General features: G+C 35.1%; 1 protein-coding gene across 1 annotated transcript in view; it reads right to left on the bottom strand.

The window, feature by feature from the left end:
• Positions 1 to 21756, bottom strand: part of Rnf217 (ring finger protein 217) — a 124620-nt gene that overhangs the window by 38821 nt on the left and 64043 nt on the right. The gene's annotated exons all lie outside the window — the stretch shown is intronic.

The raw sequence follows: 21756 nt of genomic DNA, 5'->3' as shown, positions 1-21756 counted from the left end.
TTTCTGAAATGATTTATAGGGTATTTGAGTCTTCTCTAACCATTATATTGGGAACTTAAATGAACCTAAACCCACAGGATCACCAACAAAGTCAATTACCATCCTCCCCTGCTGGAATGCACAGGGTGAAGCAGCATTTGGATGTCAAGCCAACAATGCAAACTGCAGGGTGACACAGCATTCAGAAGCTGTACCAGCTGAAAGGCATGGTGATTTTTTTTTACCCTTACTACAGAATAGTTTAGCACTAAACTTTGGGCAAATTGTACGACTCCAAAAGGAAGGGGAAACAAAGGAGGAGGCAACAATGCTTGATAAGAAATGTACTCATTATCTTGCCCATGTAATTGTAACCCCTCTGTACAGTATTTTCACAATAAAAAAATTTAAAAAATAAAAAATATTTACCTGTTTTGTTATCAGATTTCATTATTGCACATTACAATTTTATATTGGTATTGTGTCCAACTATTTTTTGTTTGTTTTTGTGTGTTTACTGAGGCAGGCAGGCCTCACACTCACTATGCGGTCCAGGCTGGCCATGAGCTACACATTCCCCTCACACACACTCCCCTCACACACACCTCAGCCTTCTGAGTGATGGAAATACAGACATGCACCACCAAGCCTGGCTTTCCTGTTATGATTTATAATAAATTTCTCTGTTTTACCTCAAGTCACAAATCCACAGGAAATTTTCAGATATATTAGAAACTCTTATGTAACATATCAAGTCTAATTTGATGAAGCATATAGCGTATATATTTAAAAATGATAAAATACTTCCTCTTTTAACAATTCTGATGACATTTACCAAACCCTATTCTGAGCCAGGTACTAGGTTAAGGGACAAGGCTTGCTAGGTGCTTATTAGTAAGAAGCAAAAGGACATAGGCAGTGAGGGTGGCAGGTCAGGATAAGGAAACTTTGGTAAACTCAGATTTGAAGGATGACAAGGGAATTCTTAGAAAAGTGTAGTTTCAGATGGGATCTTTAGATCACTGAAACTTAGGCAAACACAAATTAAAGTGTAGCAAGCAGACAGAAGAAACCGCCAGGAGAAAGGCCTGAAGAGCCCACTAAAGCAGGGACACCCATACCATTACCACACCTCAAGTGCATAGACTTGCACAATGAGCATACATGAATCTAAATGTACAGGTTCAACCCCTTAGACAAGGGTTTAAAGAGGAGCAGTAAGAATGGACCCTAAAATATGAATATGTAAAGATGAGGCTGTATAGATGAAATTGGACCAATGCCTAAGAACAGAATGTAAAGTCAATTTACCAGAGTCTGGACTTTTTTTTTCTGATAAAAATAGGACACTTCAGTTTTTAGTATGTGAAAGACCATTTCTTTATACTCTACCACTCACTTGGCCTCCGTGGACCACTTTAAGAGGTTCTTCTTTACTGAGGAACAGCAAATATGATTAAGAACCTAGGTTTTTTCCCAGGTTAATGTTGGAATTGGGCTTCCTCAATAAACCATTTTATATAATTTGACTATATACATTGAATACAGAAATATTACAGCCTGTTAGGGATATGGAAGCATTCAGGCCTTATGGAATTAGAATGTAGCTTAGGGATGGAAACAATACAATGTAGCTGAAGGGACCAGATATCTTGTTACTTTTTCAGAAGTCAGTGCTTATTAGTGACCAGGATGCCACCCAACAACCACTAAGCATCTTGCTTTCTATTTCAATATTCTTCAAATCTGTTGGCAATCGCAATTCATCCCCACTGAACCTTACCTTCTCTTGCTTTCATTTGGTCTACATTTATTCTGTCCTTCCTATTCTTTCTCAAATCGCTGAAATCCCTCTCTGCTGTACTAAGACAATGACCTCTAAAATAGTTTTATTGAACATGGAGAAGCAACCAGATGCACATTCTGTTCTCTCTCCACTACCAAAACTGTCATCTGTCCATATCCATTCCCACCTTTTCTGTCTTCCCTCTGTGTAAAATATAGGGCTGAATCTAATTCCAGGAAAATTGCACATTACTCTCTTGAAATGTCTGTTTAGAAATCAATCTTCTTGGCCCACCCAAGATCTCTAGCTTCAGAATTTTAACTATAGCTAGTAAGCTATAATTAGCCATTTGAATAATAACTCAAGAGAATCTTTTCAATTACTCATACATATTAATCTAAGCTCCTTTTTCACATACAGTGTTACTCATGACCCAAACTCTTGGCTTCTACATGTATATCTCCTTCAGAATAATTTTCTCAAAAGATCACTATCAAACAAGGAATCTTGAGTAAGATTCAGACACATTTAAAAAAATTAATATCTCAAGTCTAGACTGTTTTTCACTCAGCAGTTACGAGCAACAGACATACTATAATCAGCAAGGCTTTTACTCATATATATAACAGAATACCACATCCTATGACTGAATATCTCATCTCAGATTTTGGCAGAATGTGGGTTAGAAAATGTTATGGATTCTAAAGAGATGAGAGGAGATAGAAAACTTGGGCTTCTAGTAGAGCAAAAGTGTGACAAACAAGTAAATAATTAAGGATGGTAACCAGTGTTATGAAGGAACTCTTCATCAGGAAAAGTGTTTTAGGGAAACTGACAGCCTGTGTTCAGAATTGCAGGCATTTACAAGGATTCTGGTAGTAGGGCCAAAGGTGCCTGACTTGCCTGTGTTTACAGCACAGAATTAAGTGATCTAAACATATAAATGAGGAACAGAAAGGATGAGATGAAGTTCAGATGTCAAGAAGGAGAGATTACATAGGTCTTGTTAGTCATAAGAAGTCTACAGATTGTACTGTGAGTAAAGTGTGAATTGTGGAAGGTCTTAAGAGAAGGTATGACATGCTTAGATTTTAGCTTAAAATATCATTCAGATTCTCTTTTTGGAAAATGCTCTTAGCAGGAGCTAACATGTCAGCTGAGGAGTGGCTTTCTGGGTTGAAAATTCTTTTTCCACCAGATGCCCAAAGTAAGCAAACAAGGGATTATTGAACTTGGTGGCAACAGGTAGCCAGATTTGTGGTGTGTTTTGGAAGTAGAATCAACAAGCTGTTTTACAATCTACAAATAAAACTCGCTTGTATTTATGATATAGAACATGATGTAAAATGAATATACTAGCTGGGTGCTCATATCTGTAATCCTGGCTACTTGAGAGGCTGAGATCTAAGGATCACTGTTCAAGAACAGCTCAGGCTGTCTGTGAGACTTGTATCTCCATAGAACCCACAAAAATCCAGAAGTAGAGCTCTGGTTTAAGTGGTAGAGTTCTTGTTAGTCTTGAGCAAAAAAGCTCAAGGACAGCACCCAGGGTCCCAGTTCAAGCCCCAAAACAGGCAAAATAATAATAGTAACAATAATAATAAAATAAATGTACATACTATGGAATGCCTAATTAAAGCTAACTTGCATATGCATTATCTTACATACTTACTTCTTGTAGTAAGAACACTCAATTGTTTTCTATTAGAATATTTAAATCTTACAACACTACATAGTCATCTTTCTGTACAATAGGTCTCTAAACTCCTTCCTTCCATCAGTCCTCGGTGACCAATCATCTGTACAAATCCTATCCCAGCTAGTGTGAGGTAATTATAATGAAATTCTCAGTTTGTTTTAGATTCAGGTATAACTGTGACTATACAATAGTCTTTCTGTGCCTGGTCTATTTTACTTAACATAAATCTTTTAGGTTCATCCAGAGTCACAAATGACAGGACTTGCTTCTTTGTATTTTATTTTTAATATAATTTTGTGCTTATTATTAAGGTGTTGTACAGAGGGTTTATCTTTACACAAGTCAGGTAATGAGTATATTTCTTTTTAGACAATGTTACTCCTCCCTTTGCTTTCCTCCATTCTTTCAGGATTTGCTTCTTTTTAAAAGTCTAAATAGTATCCAATTGAATATATGTAACATATTTGCTTAAGTTATTCCCCTATTGATTTATACTTATGTTGATACCACATCTCAGCTATTATGATCAATGATGTAATGAAGATGAGAGTGCTGATATCTCTTCTATATATTGATTTCATTCTCTTTGGACACTTACACAGTGGTATGGTTCTGAATCACATGACTCTTCTCTCCCCCGCCTGCTCCCCTCCACCACTTTGCCAGTTTTCTAGGACTAGGTCTTGAACACAGGGGCACATATTCATTTGTCTTACTTGTCTAGCTGATGCTCTGCCAGTTGAAGTACCATTTCAGGCTGGCTTTTTGCTAGTCAACTGGGGATGAAGTCTTGCAAACTTTCCTGCTTGGGACAGCTTTGAACAGGAGTCCTTCAGGTCTCAGCATCCTGAGTAGTTAGGTATACAATCACAAGACATTGGCTTCTGGCGTGGTATTTCTATTTTTAATATTTCAAGGAATTTTTATTATGTTATTATGCAAAATGGCCGTGGGAATTTATAATCTGTGCATAAGAAGACCCTTTCTCCACATCTTCACCCACACTTAACTTCCATCTTAAAAAAACAAAAAACAAAAACACATTCCAACTGGCTGTTTGAAATTAACCATTATCCCACTGTGGTTTTAACTAACATTCAATGATGTAAATTACGATTAGTTATGCTGGACATTTTTTCATATATCAGTTGGTAATCTGTATGTCTTCTTTTGAATAAAATCAAAAGGATTTGGAAATACATATAAAAATAAAGGGTGCCGGGCACCAGTGGCTCACGCCTGTAATCCTAGCTACTCAGGAGGCTGAGATTTGAGGATCTCGGTTCAAAGCCAGCCCAGGCAGGAAAGTCTGTGAGACTCTTATCTCCAATAAACCACTAGAAAACTGGAAGTGGCACTATGGCTCAAGTGGTAGAGCGCATGCCTTGAGCTGAAGAGCTGAGGGACAGCACCCAAGCCCAGAGTTTAAGCCCATGAACAACAAAAAAAAGGATGCAATCAAGATTAACTTTGGATTTTTTTTATTTGAATAAGCTGATGGCTGGTGTGTGCTATTTACTCAGTAACTTCAAATAAGATATTGTTTATATGGATGTTATTTCCTGAAAGTGACATAAAGTCATTATTTATAATAATAGGAACAAAGATCATTAATACATCAAAAGTATATTGGGTACCTACAATATAATAGGTAATATAAAAGTATATATATAAAATAGAGTAAGTCATAAATCCTGCTTTCAGGATACTTGAGAATTCATCAGTTAGTGTCAATAGCTTCTGCAGCTTGGGTTTGATGAGAGTAACTCAATTGATATTTACTTAATGTTGAAAAAATTCCTTTATTAAGAATCAATATAAATGTATATAAAAGTTGTCAAATTGCTGTCATAAATCTTTAAGTACTCTTCCAGTTTAATCAAATGTCAACTTGTGGCCAATCCTGCTTCTTCTGGGCCCTGATCTATATGAACCTCTCATATTATTTTGAAGCAAATACAAACATTAATACCATTTCATTCATAAACAATTCCACATCGACCTAAAAAATGAGAAGTGTCTAAAATATAACCAGGTTATACCAAATATTTTCCAAAATATGTTCTTCAATATCGCATTGACATTTAAAGTGTGCCATCTAACTTCTGGTTATGAGGTTTTACATGCTTTAGCACACTTAAAACAGTTAACTTCCATTTCTGTTGTGTTCATTGTTAATACTACTGTTTATATCGCTGAAAACCAATCCAGTTCTGAGCAAAACATGTTTATTCTTTTAAGAATATATATATGTGTATGTGTATATAGATCTAGATATATATTTATAGCAATCTGTAACATGTCCAGTAAGCATCATTATTACCTGTCTAACACCTGAGCTGGATGGTTAATTTGCCACTTGAGAGAACTCAAAAGTACTGACTCAGGTGATATGGCACAATTAAATTCTCTGAAGAAAAGGACCAAGAAGAACATTAAGTTGTCAAGAGTATAGTTTGACTCTGATCTTTCTTTTTTTTTTTTTTTTTAATTTTGCCAATACTGGGGTTTGAACTTGGCCTCTTGTTTGCTATGCAGGTTCCCTACCACTTGAGCCATGCCTCTCACTGATATCGAGAATGAGAATGAATGCACAATACTTCCTAGCCTTTTGCTAAGGTTATATTAAGGAATTTCAGATTATCTCTATTCTGAAAAAATAGAACATACTTATATGAAAGATGACAAGAGAATGGCCAAACTAAAGAACAGTAATCGTGAATGGCAACAGGACCTACTACATGCAAAACACAGTGCCAAGTGCTTTGTGTGCATTGATTACTATGTGAAGCACCAGGGAGGCAGGCTCATTTTCAGGCTCACTGACTTTCCTGTAACTATATCATCAGTGATTTCAGGAAGATGGAAGCTCTCCTGACACACAGGCCTTTGTGCTTACTCAGATGTTACTACACTGCTCTGGGTAGCTGCCTTTGATATTTGTAAAACATGAAAATATAAAGCCAAAAGTTCTCTCAATTCCAAACAATGCAAGTATAAAGAAAGCTACACTGAAGATACAACAAATGAAAAAGCCAAAAACCAAACACAAAAAAGGAACGAATAACCAAAGGAAAAAGGCATATTATCAAATAGAAAACTTCAGTCTCAGCTGTCTTGCTGGTAAATCCCCCCAGGCATTTTAGGATGAAATAACACTACTATGACACAAGCACTCAGAAGCTTAGGAGGGAGAGAAGGAAATCATGGCACAAAACTAGTCATTTTAGTGGGTCAGCAGAAACCTAATAACAAAACCAGCAAAAAAGATTGCAAAACAAAATATTAGTAAACTAAACTAATACAGAAAAGATGTTATGATTGGAAAGGCTCTATTTCAAGAATACAAAGTTGGGTTAAAGTTCATTGATGCAACGCATACATCAATAAAGGAGAAAATCATGTCATTTTCACAACACAGGAAAAAATATTTAATAAACTCATATTCATTCATGGCAAAACATTTGCATAATAGTAACAGAAGATTTTTCTTAATTTGGTCAAGAAACATATAAGAAAACTTCCTATAAACATCATAATTGCAAAATATTGGATGATTTCACCTTAAGACTGGACACTGAGTGGCATGAAAAAAGGGAGAGAAATTTTTAAAAAATGACAAATGAAGCAATAACATCTCTCATTACTGCCTACTATGAAAATTGAAAATAATCTATAGATAAGCGTTAGGATTAAAATATAAATTAAGCATTTGCATTTTGTGCTAAATTAGTCAATATACAAAAATCAAATGTGTTTCTTAAGTTCTCACACTTGTTGGACAGGTTCTCTGCTACTTGAGCCACACCCCACACTGTTTTGGATTCAGGTATTTTGTGGACAGGGCCTTGTGCTTTTGCCTAGTTTGGAATTGACTTCTATCTTCTGATTTATACTTCTAGGGAGCTAAGGCAGATGACAGGTGTTTGCCAACCATTCCCAGTTAAGATGGGGGTCTTGCTAACTTTTTTATCTGGCCAGTCTCCAACTTAATTTCCTTGAACTCTGTCTCCTAAGTATCTGGGATTACAGGCCTTAGGCATCATGCAGGGCTCAAATGTACTTCTATATAAACCAGCAGTTTAAACTTGTATTGAAGAAACAATACTATTTGCAGTAACAGTAATATCAAACATGGACAAATGTAACAAAAAAAGATGTGTATCTCTCCACATAGAGACATTTAAAGTATTTTGAGGCATATAAAATTGCACCTAATAAGTAATGAAAATGGCAATGAAATAAGTAATGAAAAGTGCAATAAATTCTTCTTCCTTAAATATTATAAAAACCATAAAATAGAGTCTGGGAAGGTGGCTCAGTGGTAGAATGCTTGCCTTGCATGTATGAAGCCCTGGGTTCAATTCCTCAGCACCACAAACGCAGAAAAAGCTGGAAGTGGCACTGTGGCTCAAGTGGTAAAGTGCTAACTTTGAGCTTAATAGCTGAGGGACAGCACCCAGGCCCAGAGTTCAGGTCCATGCCCGGCAAAAAAATAAATAAAATAAAAAAATCAAAAAATCATTTTCTTTGTAAAAAAAAAAACCCACTGATATGTGCTACTAGATGTAATCAATAACTTACATGATTCTAATTTTAATCAGTTCCTAAAGAATATTTCCCTGAAGAGGCTTTATGCAAATTATTGAATAAAAGAAAGAAAAATGTATATCATATATTCAGATAAAAAAATAAGTACAAATTAACTTTTGAAAGTCAGATTTTAAAAACAGACTTATGTTTGATTAATATTTAGAGGAAAATATCCAAAAGAAGAAATTTGAGTTTATTCTGTTTAGATGCTATAAATTCATTTTATCATTTATTGGAATCAATATTGCACTTTCATATAACTAGGGGAAAAAAACACCACGATATAGGAAATTTCTTAAAAAGAACCATGAAATAGGAATCTGATACAAAGTCTGGCATTGTTTATATGGACATACACAGCTGATTTTCTTAAGAGATGAAATAGTATATCTAAAAATCATGTAATTCTGAGATGTGGTCTAACTTACAAAACCTCCCAATTACACATGAGTTAATATGTTAATTCTAGCTCAAAAAGCTATTGCCTGAGAGTTAAAAGGGACTCCAGAGTCAAACAGGCTCTGTCTCTTACTTAACCATCTCTCCTGAATATCCTCATTCCCCAGTATCCATCCACATCTATAAAAGTAGGGTGGAAATAGCTCAGGAAACTGGTGAATCACAGACCTGAGTCTATTTACATAGGACACTCAAAACAGTGTCAGATGACAGAGAATATTCAACGAAAGTCTGCCTATGTTTTTCTTTCTTGCTATTTTGAAGCTGGTGTTTTACAAAATTAATTTTAGAAATTAAACACTCATGCTCATTACTCACTTTAGGAGTACATTTTGAAATCTGCAATCACTTATAATTATGATTCAGTATCCCCATTCATAATTCATAGTTCTCCCTCCAAAAGCAATCAAAGAAAGAGCAATAAAGCACTAACTACAGAGTGTGCAGAAGTGACGGAGGAAATATTCTTAGTTGGGATAGTAGCATAAGGTAATAATTAGCATTTCTCCAGTGAAAGAAAATCTTTAACAAACTTGCTGAGATCTTCAATTTCAATAAAAAGGAAATAAAAATGACAGACTATAGTGCATGAAATGACTTTGTTTAAAATTTCCTATTATTTCCTTCTTTATTGATTTCTTAGCACACAAATGTGCTTAAATATGCTAGAATGCAAAAAAGCTAACAGAAGCAAAAAAAAAAAAACCTAAACCTGGCAGTGTCCTTCTATAAAACAATTACATCTTTCTACAAATCAAAAAGTCTCTAGCTCTAACTTTTGCAAATGAAAATGGATTTTAAAGCACACAGACAACAACGAAGGTCCTGATTGAAGCATGAGCACATTTAAGGTAACAGACGCAGGGAAAAACTATTACAAAATAGACACGTTGGCTCAGAAATGTAATTAATCTCGTAGCTCCCAAAATCTCTTCTCTGTACACAACAAAGTGCTTTTAATTCTCGCTTGGGTCTTACAAAATGTGTTTACAAAATATTTGGAGTAATGTTCTTTCAGACATTTCAATGCAGTCTCTCTTGTTTATTTAACTATTTCTATTTCTTACTTACAATTTGGAATCTCTTTTCCTGGGTTTACTTATGTTTAAATCTTTTCATTACTTTTACTTACTATATCTAGTAGTTTATGGTTAACTTGACTTTGATTCTTTGAAGTTTATATCTAGATATGGTATAACAGGATTATAAAGAAGTTTTAGATTTCATTTTCTGAGGAAAATTAATGGCTAGACTAATCTGAATTCCCATATCAGCAAGAAATAAGAATTCCTTTTCCCTTCACCTCATCAACACGTGTTTTGTTTTTTCTTGATGATAACCTTTTTGACTGTGTTGAGGTGGAATCTCAAGATAGCTTTGAGTAGCATTTCCCTGATGGTTAAGGATGTTGAACATTTCTTCATAGATCTATTGGCATTTATACTTCCCTATTTACAGTGTCTATTCAGTTCATTTGCCCACTTATTGATTGGATTACTTATTTTGGTATTCAGCATTTTAAGTTCTTTACATATTCCAGGGATTAATCTTCTGTCACATAAATATCTGAGAACGATTTTCTTCCATTGTATAAGACTATCTCTTCATTCTGTTGCTTGTTTCTTTTGTAATCTTTAATTTGATACAGTAATTTTTGAATTGATACAATCCAATTAGTCAATTCTTGCTATTATTTCCTAAGCTATTGGAATATTGATGAGAAAAATCTTTGCCTATGGTGATATCTTGAAGAATATCCCCTATATTTTCTTCAAAAAGTTTTCAAATTTCAGATCTTCCATTGAAGCCTTTGATTCATTTTGAGATTAATTTTTTGTACAGGGAAGTGAGATAGAGGTCTTGTTTCAGTCTTCTATGTGTGGATTTTCCCAGCACTACTTAAAAGTCTGTCTTTTCTTTATATGTTTTTGGAGCCTTTGTCCAGAATCAGAAGGCAGGACTTGGTTAGGACTGCTGTTACTGTCAATACTGCTGTTTTTGTTATTATGACTCTGTAATATAGTGATTGTGATTCCTTCATTATTGCTCCTTTTACTCAGGATTTCTTTTTACTCAGGATTGTTGTTTCCATATGAACTTTAGGACAGCTTTTTCTTTTTTTTCTTTTCTTTCTTTTTTCTTTTTGTCAGTTGTGGAAGTTGAACTCTGTGCCTGGGTGCCATTCCTCAGCTCTTCAGCTCAAGGCTAGTGCTCTACCACTTGAGCCACAACACCACTTCCAATTTTCTGTAGGTTAATTGGAGGTAAGAGTCTCACGGACATTCCTGCCTGGGCTGGCTTTGAACCTCGATCCTCAGATCTCAGTCTCCTGACTAGCTAGGATTATAGGCGTGAAGCACCAGAGCCCAATTTAGGACAGGTTTTCTATTTCAGTGAAAATGTCACTGGAATTGTGATGGTGATTACATTGAATTTGTGTATAATTTTTTATTATATGAGAATTTTAACACTATAAACAATACTTATTCTATTGATCTATGAACAGAGGAGAACTTTTTTTCTACAGCATCTTCTACAATTTCTTCTGTGCTTTATAATTTTCATTGCAGAAGTCTTCAACATCTTTGGTTAAGATATATACTTTCTTTTTAGTATTTTGGTATTTTGATTAAAAGTTTTAAATGTGTGTGTGTGTGTGTGTGTGTGTGTGTGTGTGTGTGTGTGTATTAGGTGGATCACAGAACATAATACATCCAGAATTGATAGCAAACCCAGCAACCAAAGGTTTGGACTGATATGAATATAATATTCTATTTGTCTAAACTGATTGTAAGTAGTTAAGTTAGTTGATTTTTTTTAAGCTCACTTCATAGTCTTAATTTGCATGAATGAATTCCAGGCATTGTTCTGGCCTTCTCTGATGTACACAAAGTCCTATGGGAATCTCACCTCACAGTGCAGTCATCATCTTAGCTAATCACAGAAACCAACTTTCCTTTTATGTACGTAGCTCATTTCAAAATAACTTTTTACTTAAAAATTTCCTCAAACTTCCCTTCTTTAAAAATTAAAAAAAATATGTCACTTCTTAGGAAAATACCAGTAAAGCTACATTTAATCCAACCTTGTCAGTCTTTAGAAAGTATGTTTTTTATTTTACTCACATGTTCTATATTTTTACTATATTTTTATTTAGGCATTTAAATGGATTTTTCCCTTTCGGTTTTGGTCTTTCAAAATTGGCAAGTATCACTACTTTCCTAGACATTAAGTCCAGTTAACAGTTTTTAAACCTAAAAACAGCAGTTTCAACAGAGCCTTTTCATGCTAAAACAAAGTATCTTTGTGCACCATGCACTCATTTCTAGGAGACTGTTCCTTACCTGGAGCTTTTACATGCAATAAATATAGAAACGATTTATTCCTTCTTGGCCTGTACTCATTATTTTAATATATAAAATACAGTTTAGTATAAAGGTCCAGATTTTCCTTTCTATCTCCCCCAAACAAAATCAAAATGCATTTCAATATCAGAAGGGAAATGAACATATGTTTCAAATTGCCTTCTCCTTTGATATTGCAATTTTAGTATCTTCAAATAAGGGGAGAAAATTTATTCTAAATAATTAATCTTTTACTTAAAAAAGACTAGAAAAGAGAAGGGTCAATTGCCTAATAAATGAATATGCTATCAATTACGCTGAAAGTTGGAATCAAATTTGAAAGGATTGGGGGTGGAATATAGAATGAAAACATATTTTTTTTAACCTAGTTTTATCTTTGCTTGAACTTAATTTGTTTGGGTGATCATAACGTACCTTGATCTCTTGCCTTTTCGTTGGTCAACAAGACAATTTTGTATTAGAACTGGAACATTTCAAATCTAAGATTTTACTTTTTTATTAATGTTTTTTTTTTTTAGATTTTACTTTTTGTGGTGCTTGAGATCAAATCCATGTACTAGCACATAATAGGCAAGTACTGCATTACTGAGCTACATCAGCCCCAGGCCTAAAATGTGAAATCTTGATTATGTAACAATCCACTAAAGAAAGCTAGTTAAGATTATTATATAGAAAGACAGTAATGTAAAGGTGACATATGAGAGCTTACACAAACTAACAATAAAACATACAATAGTACTTTAACATAATAAAGAGTAAGTAAAACTGAAATCTAAAGCATCCAAAAATATTCCAAGTAAACCATTCTATTTATTGTAAGATAAATAGGTAAAAGTATAAAGAGATTACATAAGTGCTTTTTTAATACAGGCCAATATTTATTACTTATTTCCAGTTTTGTTTTATGCTGTTACCACTTTTTATACTTAATTGTATATTTCATGAAACATTCAAGAAAAGTAAATTCCTTTAAGGAGTACAGAGAGTGAGTCTGTCTAGTCTTTCAATGTATCTCAGGTGATTCTAACCTAGAATTCTCAAATTGTCTTTTATATTCTGTTTACCTGTGTACTGTTGGGAGAAGATACTCCTAGCATCCATCACATACCTAAAGGAATATCAGACCAAAGCAAGCTAAATAAGGTAACTCCACTCCATTTCCTCACTCAACAAATTCACATGATAAACCGAATTTTTAAATATCAAGAATATATATATATATATATATATATATATATGAAGAAAATATTTAGTACCTATATCCCAGACACCATTCCTTATTCCATATAAAAACAATGCCAGTTGCAGTAGCTAATGAGCTATTCTGCTCATCTGCTAAGATTATCCTAGATACTATTTATGATAAATAAGGGAAACCATGGGACCTGTCATTCTTTGGATCTGGCTTACTTCACTTAATCTGATTTTTTTCCCAAGTCTTTCCATTTCCTTACAAATGGGGTTGTGTCATTCTTTCTGATGGAAGCAAAGAATTTCACGATATATATATATATATATATATATATATTATACATTCATCTACTGAAGGCCATCTGGATTGATTCCAAATCTTAGCTATGGTGAATATAAGATGATGCTAATCGAAATGAACTCCAAGATATGGACACAAGAGGTTTTTCTTTGTTGTTGTTGTTTTTAATGTACTATGTGATTTCATGTTTCTTTTGTATGTTCTTCCCCCTATGGCATATCCCCTGTTGTCACTGTATTTGATTTTGGTATCCTAGGTACATATGTTTATCTGAATTAAAGAAGGGAAGGGGAATGACAGAAGATGAGAAAAAGGACAAGGGGGAAATCAATGCAACAGCGATACTCACAAGACAATATGCTGGACATAATCTGTACCACTGAGCAGGGGGGATTGGGGAGAGGGAACGTGGGAGAAAAATGAGGGAAGGAGTATCAAGTTCGACAAGCAAGAAAGTACTTCTTACCTTACTTATGTAACTGTAACCCCTCTGTTCATCACCTCAACAACAAAAAACGTCAATGCCACTGTAATCAGTGCATTTCCTTAAAATTTTCTTTCACTTTTCCATCCACTAAGGGAAAATTATGGGTTTATACATCCCTTACAATTTCATGCTGTCTTCCACAAGGACAAGAGTCTCCTGGGAGACCTCACAATTCCTGATGAGTTCAGGGACTAATACGGAACCTTCCCTACTGAGAAAAATGTGGCTAATCTCGCTTAACTTTTTTTTCCCCCAGACAGAAGTTTTCCAGTGTTTGATTTGAGCTTCTTAAAACAGGAATACAACATAATATCTTGTACATCTCATTGTTGCAATGGGTCCACCTGCATCCCTATTTAAGTAATTTGTTTTTTCCCTTCCCTTCCACAAATTATACCAACATCAAATACAATGAAAACAGGGGTTATACCACAAAGCAACAAAAAAATCACCTTATAAATATGTTAGAAACAATAGCAAGAAAGAAAAATCATTTGAGTTCTTATCCTGGGGTTCATTTCACCTAACATCAATTTATCTGACCGTTTCTGCTTGTCCCAGACATATACTAGTTATTGCAAATAAGGGAAACCATGGGACCTCTGTTTCTTTGGACCTGGCTTACTTCACTTAATATAATTTTTTCCAAGTCTTTCCATTTCCTAACAAATGGGCAATGTCATTCTTTCTGATGGCGGCATAGAATTCCATTGTGTATTTATACCACATTTTTTTTTGTTCCTTTCATCTACCGAGGGGCATCTGGGTTGGTTCTAAATCTTAGCTATGGTAAATAATGCTGCAATAAACATTGTTGTGCTGGTGGCTTTAGTATGGTCTTGTTGGGGGTGGGGGATGGGAAGGCAGGGATGGGACAAAGGAGGAGGCATCAATGCTTGATAAGAAATGTACTCATTACCTTGCTCATGTAATTGTAACCCCTCTGTACGGTATTTTCACAATAATAAAAAACTTATTAATAAAAAAAGGTATAAAAAGAAAAGGCAGGGTTAGCATGACAGGCTGTGAGTTCAAGCCTTAATATTCCCTTTAAGTACTATTAGAACATCAAAAACAAAAACCCAGAAATACATTGTCTTTTTGATATTATCTCTTTCACTAAAATGTAGATACTGATGTTTATGCTCTTGATTCTCTAGAGTAAATCCTGAATCATGCGCCAGCCAGGGGCTACTACTATTGTTACAATGTACCTCCATCCTATTTTCCACAATGGATGTACTAAGTGATATTACTACCAACAGTATTCCAGGGTTCCTTTCTCTGGAGTAGTACCAAAACACTGTATACCTAATACTTCTGTGCTCTGGCTAAAATCTCCTTCATATGTGAAATAAAGATCCAGTTCAGGATTTGGACACCTTTCCAGATTTTTTTATTTCATCTCACCAAAGGACTTGCCTCAGTCATACATGCTCTGCCTCCAGACTATTATTCCTTCTACCTAGGATATACTTCACACAAAGTTTTCTTGTGTAAATCTTTGGGGTCTTAATCCATATGTTAAATCCTGTTGGAAAATGATCTTAATCTGTCAAAAATCACAACAGGTAATCTGTAACTTTATTCATAATATATTCACTTAAATCACTTTATTCTTATTGAGGATAATTGTTTTGTTATTATCCTATTTTAAAAAATCCTTCCCTTCCTCTCTTCCATTCCGTTTTCTTCCCAGGGCTGGGGATAAAGCCAAAGACCTTGGGCAACGCACTATTTTATCTCTTATATTTTGCTAAGTGCCCAGAGCAGATTTGGTACTTAGTAACTATTTGTTGAAACTCAACATGTAGTTAATACAACTTGCTGAGTTTTTCCAAGTAATGATCAGGTAATAGGTGTACAATCTGGGGTAAGTAGGAGTGGAGCTATGGAGGGTAATGGAGACCATGCCATTAGCCCAGGTATTATCATCAATCAAAGGGGATGTGGAACCTTGTAGGGAAAACACTAAGTGCCTGGTTCTGGACTATTTTAAAGGGTACTGGAGGGAGAAGTGACAGGCAAAACGGCCTTGAGTTATGAGAAGATAAAAGTGAGCAGTCCTAAGTACAGGGCAGAGAACACAATCACACTGGAAGTCTAGTTCTCTTCCCCAAGGAAAACATCTACCTGGCTTGCTATGGCTTCAGTTGCTGTACTGATACAGTAACTGATAGGAAAAGTTAGGATGTAGAGAAGGGATTTCTTTTGGCCTTTGCTATTCTTCCATCATTCTTGGTCTAATTCCTTTCAAGTATTCCTAGGCTTGGATTGGATGAGCTTTGATATGGTTTGGATATGAAGTGTTTTCCTTCCCTGACAAAGACTCATGTATGGAAGGCTTGGTTCCTGATGCCAACAATGACCAATAGTGCAAGTGAATGGATCATGAGGGCTGTGTCTTCGTTAAAGGATTAATACACTCAGGAATTCAAATTTTAAATAGATTATTGGGAGGTAGTAGAACTGTCAAAAATAGAGCCTTATTTGCCATGGGTGGCCTTGGTCCTACTGGGAAAAATAAACCTTGTCCAATGCCTTTAGACCACTTCTGCTTGCTGTGAGGAGAGCAACTTTGCTTTTGCATGTACTTCTTGCCTTGTTTGATGTTTGGGATTCACTGTAGCCCAGAAACAATGGGGCAAGTCTCTGCTAAGATAATGCAAGTTAAAAATCACACATTATGATTTGGCATATCAGATTAAAGTCGCCTCATAGCACAATCATCTTTATGGAGAACAGCAGAACAAACCTGGAGAAGGGCTCATAAGTGTGTGCATATGTACCACCTGCCTTGCAGGTAGAGTGCTGCTCAGACTTTATGTTGCTCTTCTTGGGCATCTCGACTAGTGTGTTTCCTGTGCCAGATGTCCTCCCATGAGCAGGACTTTAGACAGAGCTGTTTATCATCCGTACATTCATCCCCACGATAAACAACTCCCTCTACGATTAAGAGACACCCTCTGGCTTGCTTTCAGATGTCTGCCAGGGTTTTGATTATTTTATTTCAAAGTCTTTCAACAAATAAATACTAAACCTTGACTCTATGCAAGGCAGGGTCTTAGGATACCAAAGTAAATAAAATATGGTATGTGCTTATGAGAATTACAGAACTCAGAGAAAAAGTACCTGAGATGCTGAAATCAATATCTGTTATTAAAAGGTAGAAAATGGAAATGCTTTAAGATGCAGATTAACACTACGCTGTGAGCATTTGTTATTCAGGATCCCTTGTCTTTTAGAACTGTCATGCAGGCCATTCTCAAAATGGAGGATTGGAGCCCAGTCCATCCACCCAGATGGTTTAGGTCCTTTACAGAAGTGTGATTCATGGATTTGAGATCTGCTTGTGTTTTTTGCTTAATTGCCCTGCTTTCTGATGTTAATGATTGCAGCTAGGCTGCCAAGTAAACATCTGTTCAGAGTTGGATTCTGGATAAAGTCTTGCTGCTTTGACTTGTCTTGCTGGATCCTATTCTTTCTTCACACAGATTATTACATAATTTCCACAAGTATTATGTAGTATATATGTAGTGTCAGACTGTTACAAATCAGTTCATGAATAAGGGAAAACAGCAAACATACTGGTCTGTAAACATTTACAATTAGTAAAATGTAAATACGTTAAAATATATACACACATTGCCAGTTTACATTGCTATTTTAAAGATGAAAGTTTTGGAAAGATTGTTTTGTGGCTTTTGTTTTTCCATGCTTCTTTTTAATAACTCGTCTGAGAGCAAAGGTGAACTGGTTACTATCATAAAGAATAAATAAACAGCCAGGTGCTAATGGCTCATGCCTGCAGTCCTAGCTATTCAGGAGGCTGAGATCTAAAAGCCAGCCTGAGCAGGAAAGTCTATGAGACTCTTTACCTCCAATTAGTAATCAGAAAATGGGAAGTACAGCTGTGGCTCAAAGTAGGTAGAGCACTAGCTGTGAGCACAAAAGCTCAGGGATAGCACCCAGACCATGAGTTCAAGGCCCACAACAAACAGAAAGAAAAAGAAAGAAAGAAAGAAAGAAAGAAAGAAAGAAAGAAAGAAAGAAAGAAAGAAAGAAAGAAAGAAAGAAAGAAAGAAAGGAAAGAAAAGAAAGAAAGAAAAAGAAAGGAAGAAAAAGAAAAAAGAAAAGAAAAGAAAAAGAAGAAAGAGTAAATACAGCTTTTGTAAAACAGTTTGAATGTGTATGCTAAGAACCTTTTAACAACCACCTACTTTGACCCAGTAATTCCATATCTGGGAATCTATTCTATGAAAATCTGCATATAGAAAAACGTTTGTCTACCAGTGCGTTCATCCCACATTCTTTATAATGAAATTAAATTGGAAATTGTTCATGAAGACGTTCACTGTGGCTCCTCCACTTTCAAGTCTCACACAACATTTAGAAATAGTGATTCACATTGCATTTGTGTGGAAAGGCAAGATATCAAGCCAAATTCAGAGTACACGTAGGAGAACTACAGTGTATTTCCCAAGGAAGGAAAGCTTGTTTTTTTTTTCCACTTTCTTATCTGACAAATATCCTTTATAAAATCATTTTATCAGCTGTGCAAATACAAATTCCCTAACATTAGTTGGGGGAAAAAAGACTAGAAATATCAAATGTGTGTACTTTTCTAAATAAGAACATCTACCTCCAGAGCTGCCATCACACCCTTCCCTACTGTCCAGGCCTCCAGTTTGTTGAGGTCAGCTTCCCTACTACGAACAAGTGAGACCCAAACCAGAACCTTTTGGTTTAACGGAAGGGATGAGGGAATTTCTTTCAGTTCTCCTTCATGAAGTAATGAAGCCATTTAGCTATTAGACAAAATTTGTATATTTTTATTATATATGGTAGGAATGTGATGAAATTTTACTCAACCAGTAAAGATCTGGCAACTAATACATTCATGAAAATAATTATCAATGCTTACATTAGTGAGCTTTTGAATACCTGAGGACAAACAGCTTAAGGGAGGATGGATTTATTCTGGCTCACTGTTCTAGAGGTTTCAATCTATTTTTGATTTCCCTCCAAAAACGAATGGTTATACATAATTTTCAAATGGAAGGTCTTTTCAAAGATGATTTTTTTTTTGGTCGGTCCTGGGGCTTGAACTCTAGGCTTGGCGCTATCCCTGCGCACTCTTGAGGTCCAGGTGAGCGCTCTACCACTTGAGCCACAGCACCACTTCTGGTTTTCTAGTGCTTTATTGGAGATAAGAGTCTCATGGAGTTTCCTGCACGGGCTGGCTTTGAACCGTGATCCTGAGATCTCAGCCTCCTGAATAGCTAGGATTACAGGTGTGAACCACTGGTGCCTGGCTCAAAGATGATTTTCAAAGGGTCTGTAGATCCACTTCAAGTGACAACCTAGAACAATATTAATTTTAATGGGTTGAGATCATTTTGATTGCATATTTTCAAAATAATTAACTAAGATCTAACCCATACTTTAGGAAGTATGCTACTTTCTATTTCATACTATCTTTATTGTAAAATAAAAAATCTTCTCTGAGTTACCATAATGCTAGAGAATTCTAAAGCATTTAAAATGTACATAGCCATAATTTATCCATTGAATTACTTATTTTTAGGTTTTCATTATGAAACATTTCACATCTTTTCTCATATGTACTTTTTTCTTTTCTTGCAAAATCATTTAAAAGAAAATGAGTATTTAAAATTTTTAATTATAATACAAATCATCTCACTAGGAAACAGCATAGATAAAATATTTTTAACTAATATAAAGTCTATAAGCTTATTTTCCCTCTTGTCTCCAAAATGCTCTTTAGAACCGATTTTTTCAAATTTATTTAATTTGCAATTAAGAATTGAACAGCCCTCAAGTAAAATAAAATAAAATTAAAAAAAAAAAAAAAAAGAATTGAACAGCCTTCTTGGTATCATTTTTCCTTCAGCTGTTTTCAGTCCTTTGGCTTAAAAAAATAATTTATCATCAGGCCAGTTGTTTTGTAGAACAGACCACAATCTGGACTTGTCAATTATTTCCTTGAAGTAAAAACTCCAATTAACCATCTTTAGGTTATGACCTTCCCAAATATCTGTTCAAGAAGAATATGCTCCCAGTTTACCCTATAACTGCTGGTCACTGAGCTATGGTGATGTCTTCCAGATCTAACATAAAAACATTTTTCCCCTTTCTAAGTAACCTGTAGTCTCCCCTTGATACTTGAATATGTAATTATATTAGTCCCCAGGAAAATTCTACCCACTTCCATCCATTGATGACCTGTCCCAAAATGAGGCACTACACTGGGGATATAAAATGTTGAGGTTTCTGATTCTATATTTCCCTTTATCTTTATTAGCTGGCATTCTCTTGTATAAAAGAGAACTTTTCACATCACTTAAAAATCACTATAGACTCAGCATTGCCTTTTGTACTCATGATAACGGTTACAATCCATTACCATATATCACATTGTCCCAAGTTTGGCCAGTTGAGACCTATTTAAGGCAGCATCTTTTGACAGGTCTACATTTATTTTTAATAATCCTTGTCTAACTGTTGGGATCAGCTGATTCTCCACAAAACCTCATTTCTTTTAGGGTAGAATTTTTATTTTTAAACCAAGATGTGAGGTTTAGAGATATACTTATGTCGGGGCTGGGAAGGTGGCTCAGAGGGCTTGCCTTGCAGGCATGAGGCCCTCGTTTGATTCCTCAGCACTACTTAAGCAGGAAAAGCCAGAAAGTGGTACTGTGTCTCAAGTGGTAGAATGCTAGCTTTGAGCTGAAGAGTTGAGAGACAGCGCCCAGGCCTAGAGTTCAGGACCCAAGACCAACAAAAAATAAATAAATAAACATGTCTATTGGGTATCATTGCCTCTAGACCCTTCAGTGATTGCAGCTATTTTATCTGCCTTCTGTCTTCTCTTCTTTGTTTTAATCCCTAATTTCATTAAGTAGTGTGTGTGCATGTATACATGTATATGTCATGATTTCATTTTGTTACCTCACTTTAACACAATACAACAATTTCTTACCTTCCCTCATTTTGTTTTTGTAAATTTTCCCATTGCAAGAAAATTATGTGCTTATTTTATTTTCATTTTCTTCTAATAATGTTTCCTAATTTCCTTGCTTCCCTAATTACCTAGTGCGTAGACTCCTGCATGAAACTATCTATTGCTTTTCTATTACAGATGAGGATTTAGAATATTCACATTTTTCACCATTTTGATTATGTCTATTAATCTCTCCAATAGTTACAACTCAAAATTTCTTTATTAATAATTTATACCTGGAATATTGTAGCTTAATAAGTAATGCTTACTATGTACCCTGACAATATAACATGTCGATATTTCCTAAGTTATCTTTATTACCAGAGTAATATTGCATTCTTAGGACTTATATTTTCCTTTTTAATTTTTACTTTTTTAACAAATATTTTGTATTGTTACTGTAAAGATGATGTGTAGAGGGGTTACAGTTACATAAATCGGGTAATGTATAATTTCCTTTTGAACACTGCCACCTTTTTTTCCCTCCCAACCCTTTTCCTCCCACAAGCCATATAGCTCATTGTCAACACAGTGTTTAGTGAGTGTCACTGCTGCCTTTGTTCACCCTTTGTCCCACCATTTTTGTGCTCCCCTTTCCTCCCCCAAACAGGTCAACTTACATACAAGATAAAAAGTACAGAAATTTAAAAAGTGACAAAGAAGAAAAACAACTTCATTTCTTGAAGTTCATTTCAATAAGCATCGTTTTATATTATCATATGCACATCGCTATTGAGCCTTTGTGACACTCTCCTAAGAATATTCTCCTTTGGTGTCACTGTGTGAATGTTCATAGTCCTGTATAAGTTATCAAGTCCAAGGGTAATTTTTTATCTTCTACCATCCAGTGTGTTTATTTGTAAATTTATAGG

This window comes from Dipodomys spectabilis, unplaced genomic scaffold (assembly GCF_019054845.1).
Source record: "Dipodomys spectabilis isolate Male_0828 unplaced genomic scaffold, ASM1905484v1 ptg000001l, whole genome shotgun sequence".
NCBI classification, from domain to species: Eukaryota; Metazoa; Chordata; class Mammalia; order Rodentia; family Heteromyidae; genus Dipodomys; species Dipodomys spectabilis.
Note: the sequence above shows the minus strand (reverse complement) of the source record. Positions and strands in the feature narration are given on the sequence as shown.